The sequence below is a fragment of the Mandrillus leucophaeus genome, unplaced genomic scaffold, assembly GCF_000951045.1.
Source record: "Mandrillus leucophaeus isolate KB7577 unplaced genomic scaffold, Mleu.le_1.0 Scaffold6, whole genome shotgun sequence".
Taxonomy (NCBI): domain Eukaryota; kingdom Metazoa; phylum Chordata; class Mammalia; order Primates; family Cercopithecidae; genus Mandrillus; species Mandrillus leucophaeus.
In genome coordinates, this window is record NW_012106474.1 from 1,552,150 (window position 1) to 1,558,464 (window position 6,315).

Here is a 6,315-nt window from a genome sequence, read left to right on the forward strand (position 1 = left end):
GTCACCACTCTCAGAGTATGTGCATCTCACCAATAATGCTGACAGACAGGTGGCAGAAAAATACATGACACCATCTATGTAGAGATTTCACAAACATGCAAGAATGTTATATATTAAAATATATTTTACACAGCAAGCGAATTCAGAACCAGGAAGGATAACACAGACTCGGGACACGTCTTGGGGAGAGGAGAAATACAATTAAAGAGGAATCTTAATGTTTTATTAAGCTCAGTGATAGGTAGATGGGTTTGTAATATTTATATTTTACTTCATATTGTATATTTATGTTTATTATAGATTTGTTTTTTTTTTTTTTTTTTTGAGATAGAGTCTTGCTCTGTCGCCCAGGCTGGAGTGCAGTGGTGCGATCTCGGCTCACTGCAACCTCCACCTTCTGGGTTCAAGCCATTGTGCCTCAGCCTCCCAAGTAGCTGGGACTACAGGCGCCCGCCACCACGCCTGGCTAATTTTTGTATTTTTAGTAGAGATGGGGTTTCACCATGTTGGCCAGGATGGTCTTGAACTCCTGACCTCATAACCCCCCCACCTCGGCCTCCCAAAGTGCTGGAATTACAGGCGTGAGCCACTGCGCCCGGCCTAGATTTGTATTTTTTATATGTCAGAAATATTTTAAAGTAAATTAAGGAGCTATACCAAACCTTGTTATGAAATTTCAGGACACCAGGATAATCGGAAAATATTCCAAAGCCTTCTAAAGAGAGAGAGAGAGAAAAAAAAAAGTCACATACAAAGGATCAGGAATTCCAATGCCACTGAAATTCTCAAAGCAAAATTTGAAGTCAGAGCGCAGTGAAACAAGATCTTCTGAATTCTGACGGGAAACAATTTCTAATTTGACTTTTCTATCCAGCTAGAACTTAGCGAAGGGTGCAGGTAGAATGAAGATATGTTCAGACATGTGAGTTCTTGAAAAATATCACCTCCCTTGCCCTGTTTCTCAGGCAGCTACTGTAGGATGTGCTCCAACCAAACAAGGGAGAAAACCAAGAGAGACGGGGCACGGGAGAGAATCCTCGCGGTGGAGCTGGGTGGCTGGTCTAGAGGCCAATGCCAGCCAGCCCAGATGAGGACAGAGGAGGTGCACAAGGATCTACAAGAAGCATGTGTGTGTCAGGGAGATCGAATATGAGAGCTACATCATGACATTTTATAATACATAATGCTCTATAAAATTACAAAATCAAGACATAGAATCCACATGAGGTTTTAGATACTGAGGAACTAAAGGAGTTCGAAGGTGACTGACTCGAGGTGAGCAGGGGATTCCTGCGTTACGTTATAAACTTTGTAGGACAGTTACCCTTTTAAAACAATACACTCTATTTCATTTATAACAATGAATTTTTATGGAAAAATACACACCAAACTGCTGACAAACTCACAGGGCAGGGGGGTGGGGCAGTGAGAGCCCCAAGGCCATAGCAGATGAGCACGTAAACACCTGCCTGGCCGAGAAGACATCCTGTGGGCTGCCCCGCAGTCCCTAGGTCCACACCCGACCTGGGAACACCAGCCTTGGGGTGGCTCGGGCCTCTGCCCGCAGTTCTAAACTGCAGGTGCGCTACCCACGCCTCTGTGGGACCGAAGCCCTCTCAGACCTGATGCAGATGAGCCCCCACACTCAGCCCCCACGACAGGGCGGGACCCAGTCCCCGCACTCCCAGGGTGGATTCCAAATGCATTTCCTAGAAAGGCATTCGGTAAGACGACGTCGGTGTGGAAGTGGCAGCTTCGCAGCCGAGCTGGGATGCAGATCCCTCACGGGAGCCTGTGGCTGCCTTGAGAGTCAAGGGTTCTTGTGGGCTGGCCGGGGAACCAAGAAATCCTTTCTTCACAAAACTGCTTTCTTAGTCCCAAGCAACCAACTTAGAAATTAGCTTTCAGAACTGAGCCTTTCCTGGTAGAAGGTGGAAGGTGTTCTGTGACGTCCGTAAAAATCAGGGCGCACAGAAGGGACCAGATTCGTGCTAAATACCAGATAACACAAGTGGCTCCTAAAAGAGGCAGCAAGGGGAGAGCTCATGAACTCTGGACGCTGGTTTCAAATCCCAGATCTGCTGCTTAGTGCCTGAAACTATGGGTGCTTCTCTGTACCCCTGTTTTCTCATCTGTGAAATGGGGATAACACTCTCTTCTCAGGATGACCGTGGACATTTAAAACGTGAGAGCCCAGCACAGCTCCCACCGCCGTGACCAGCACGTCAACAGCTACCAGCTGTTTCTCCGTAGAATTCAGTGAGGAGTGAGTGCCTCAGGAGTGATCGAGAGGCCATAAGAACGTGAGCAGTTTCCACCCCAAAAAGTGGGGGCTGGCACCTTTCCCACATGACAAAACGCCCACTTTCTGCCCTTGCTTCTCAGGATTCTCAAAAGCCGGCGGTATCTGTCCGCCTGATCCCGCCTCTCGGTGAACCGGTGGTGGCAGCGGCCTGTTCTGCGGGGCCGGGCGCAGCAGGCTGAGGAGAAGGAAGCTGCCTGGCTCGGGGAGAGGGAGGCCCATCAGGACTCCAGGCCATGCCCTCCCTGGCTCCCCACTTCCCTCGCCGCGGCCCCCACCTCCTCTCACCAACTGACTTTGCCGACGACAGACAGAGCCTCAGTTCCACGAGCCACGGCCAGGGAGGGAGGCGGCATCCTCCTGTGCGGGGTGAGCGTCCATCACGGCCACCGTTTGTGGAGTCAGGCACCTGTGTGAGCTTTGGGGAAATCCCCGCCCACCTAGGAGTCAGGGACGTTTGTGCTCCCGCTTTACAGAGGAGGAAACTGAGGCCCAGAGAGGTCCAGAGGGCCTGACTTGGAATCGGTCAGGGCCAAAGACCACGCCCCACAGGCTTCACCGCAAGGCCAGGGTGTGAGATGAAAAAGCTGGGGTTCCAAGGGCAGAGGATGCCGGTGTCGGCAGCACAGATGGAAACTTCTCGGTGAACGGGGGAACGTCAGCCCCTTGTCCCGCTGGGGTATTTTCCCAGTGCTGATGTAACAAATGAGAGTGAGTCTCAGTCAGTGCAGAGATTTCGCCCCCGTTCCGGAAACTGTCTCGTGTCCGTGGCCCCACCCGGCTGTGAGCCCCAGGTTCGGAGCTCAGCCTTCCTTCGTGGGCACTTGGGGGTGGGTTCGCTGAAGCAGCCGCCCTTGCAGGTGCAGCGGTGGCTTTGGCTGGGAGCGTTTCCAGCAGCTTCCATGGATCAAGTGGGCTCTCAGGGCCTTTGAAGCCCAGGGCCTGTCTCTAGGCTGACCTTCAACCTCAAGGAGGGCTGTGGGAGCCGGGCCACGGAACGTGGCGCCTGAACTCCAAGAAGGGGAGCTGATCCCTCGGGCCCCCAGCGCCGCCCACAGGCTCCCACAATTGTCTCGTCTTCCCACAAGCACCTGCCTCCCCTTTTTAAAAATTGCAGCAAAGTTACATAGAATTTAAGTGTATAGTTCAGTGGCACGAAGTACATTCACAGCAGCGTGTAACCGTCACCATCAAACATTTCCAGAACTTCCCCATGATCCCATAAACAACTCCCCGTTTCGCCTCCCCCAGCCCCAGGAACCGCCCTTCCACTTTCTGTCTCTGTCGCTGACTACCCTGGGTTCCTCATATAAGTGGAATCATGTATTTGTCCTTTTGTGTCTGGCGTCTTTCACTTAACATCATGTTTTCAAGGCCCATTCCTGTTGGAGCACCTGTCCGATTTTTATTCCACTTTATGGCTGAATGATATGTGTGTGTATCCATCATCTGCCGATGGACGCTTGGGTTGGTTCCCCGTTTCGGCTGCTGTGACTAAGGCTGCTATGAACTAGGTGTACAGATATCTGTTTGAGTCCCTTCTTCCAGTTCTTTTGGTTAAATACCCAACAGTGGGCCGGGCGCAGTGGCTCACGCCTGTAATCCCAGCACTTTGGGAGCCTGATGCAGGCAGATGACTTGAGCCCAGGAGTTCAAGACCAGTCTGCGCAATGTGGCAAGACCCCATCTCTACAAAATATACCAAAAAATTAGCCAGGCACAGTGGCCCACACCTGTAGTTCAAGCTACTAGGGAAGCTGAGGTAGGAGGATAGCTTGAGCCTGGGAGGTCGAGGCTGCAGTGAACCATGATCATGCCGCTGTACTCTAGCCTGAGTGACAGAGTCAGAACTTGTCTTTAAAAAAAAAATACCCAAGAGGAATTGTTGGATCATATGGTAATTGTAGGTTGGCTTGTTTTTAGGACCATAGTCCACTGAGGCTGTACCACTTCACACTCCCACCAGCGACACACAAGGGTCTGCCTTTCATTTGAACACAGGACGCCGTCCTCCTGAGCCCCGCACTGGCCCCCAGCACCATCCCCTGCCCCAGGAGCTTCAGCTGTTCCCGTGATGCTGGCCGCATGGGCATGCACCCTGGGCAAGCAAGCAGGGCCCTGGGCTGGGCTCAGTGATCTGCTGTCGCCATCTGGAAATGCTTCGTTTCGTTGAATAAGGGTCCCCCTGTTTTCGTTTTGCACCAGGCCCTGTGATCGTAGAGCGGGCCCTGCCTGGCCTGGCTGTCTTTCTGGGCACAGACTCTGTAAGTGCAGCTAGATCAACGGTCCAGGCCGACCGGGATGAGTCCTCTGACTCTGCAGAGGGGCCACCTGGGGAGGTGGCAGGAGTGCCTGACCGGGCGTCTGGGACACAGGTTCACATCCTGGCCCTGCCTCGAGGCCTCCGTGTTTGTCACTCCCCGTCTGTGAGATGAGAGAGTCCCTCACTGTGTTCCCCAGTGGGGAGAGAAGCCTCCTATGCAGGATGACCGGCTGGAGGGCCCAGCTGTTGGAGGTACTGGGCAGAAGCGGCCCTCGCCAGGGGAGATGGACGGCCCACAGACGCACACACACGTGTGCATACACTAGTATGTACAGACACAGAAAGCTTCACCTGTTTACAGAATACGGAGGAGGCCAGGTGCAATGGCTCTTGCCTGTAATCCCAGCACTTTGGGAGGCCAAGGCAGGAGTATCACCTGAGCCCAGGAGTTCGAGACCAGCCTGGGCAATATGGGGAGATGCCATCTCCAGAAAAATAAAAATATAGCCGGACGTGGTGGTGCATGCCTGTAGCACCAGCTACACAGGAGGCTGAGAAGGGAGGATCAGTGAGCCCAAGAATTGGAGGCTGCAGTGAGCTGTGACTGTGCACCTGCATTTCAGCCTGACTGACAGAGCAACACCCTGTCTCAAATATATGCGGAGGGCCTGTGAGTTTAAATTGCTCATCCAAGTGCCAGCAAATGCTCTTCTGCACAGGGGAGGGATGAGACCAAAGGAAAACCTGGCACTAGCATTGCCTGGAGCATGTGAGGAGAAGGGCCTCGCCAGGCCATGTGTGAAGAGCATTGGCAGGGCCCCTGCCACGGCTGAGTCCCGGCGTCCCCTGCAGAGCAGGGCCTTGATGCTCCAGTTTCCTGTCCCTTTCCTTTCCTCTGCAAACGGTCAGGGCTCTGACCTGCAGCGCCCGGCGCCACCCCTGGGGCTGTGTCTTGTGCAGAAAGCACAGCAGAGCGTGCCTCTCCCAACCCCACAGTACCGCGGAGAGCAGACAGGCGGGAGTAGGAGGAGGTGGGAGCTCAGAGAGCCTTGGGAGCCCCCGACAAGGTGCCCCCGGTCTCCACCAAGACGGGCCGAAGCTCTGAGCCTTTGATGCAGACCCCAGGATGTCTGCAGCTTCTTCAGTGCCAATTACCAGAAAATAATTCAGCGTGCTCACCCCCGCCTCTCAGCGGCTGCTCTTTGGAGACATTTTAAGTCTGACTGTACCCCTCCCTCCTTCCCGTCTGCCATCGCCTCCACCTCTACCCAGGCTCTTTCGTGGGGAAAAGGGAACCAAAAGCTGGGCCGTGTCATCCCTGCCCCCAAAGCAGAGACCCGCCCAGATCAGTCGCTGCACCTCCTTCCCGGCTCTGCTTCCAGAGTGGTGGGGCAAGGCGGGGTCCCTAGAGCCAGCTCCCGAAGGCAGAAGTCAAGGCTTATTCACCTTTGGGTCCCTGGTTAGCTGTCGAGAAATATTGCTGGATCAATGGACGCATGGATGCATGGGCAGATGGAGGGGTAGGGGGTGGGTCAGTGGGTGGTGGAGGGGTGAGGAAGGTGGGGGGATGGGTGGATGGCAGATGAGTGAGGGGATGGATGGGGGGATGGATGAATGAGGGACAGGTGAGGAGATGGATGGGTGAGTGGGTGGAGGAGTGGGGGATGGGTAGGGCGATGTTTGAGTGGGGAGTGGGTTGGGGAAGGATGGGTGGGGTTGGAGCACCTGTCCGATTTTTATTCCACTTTAT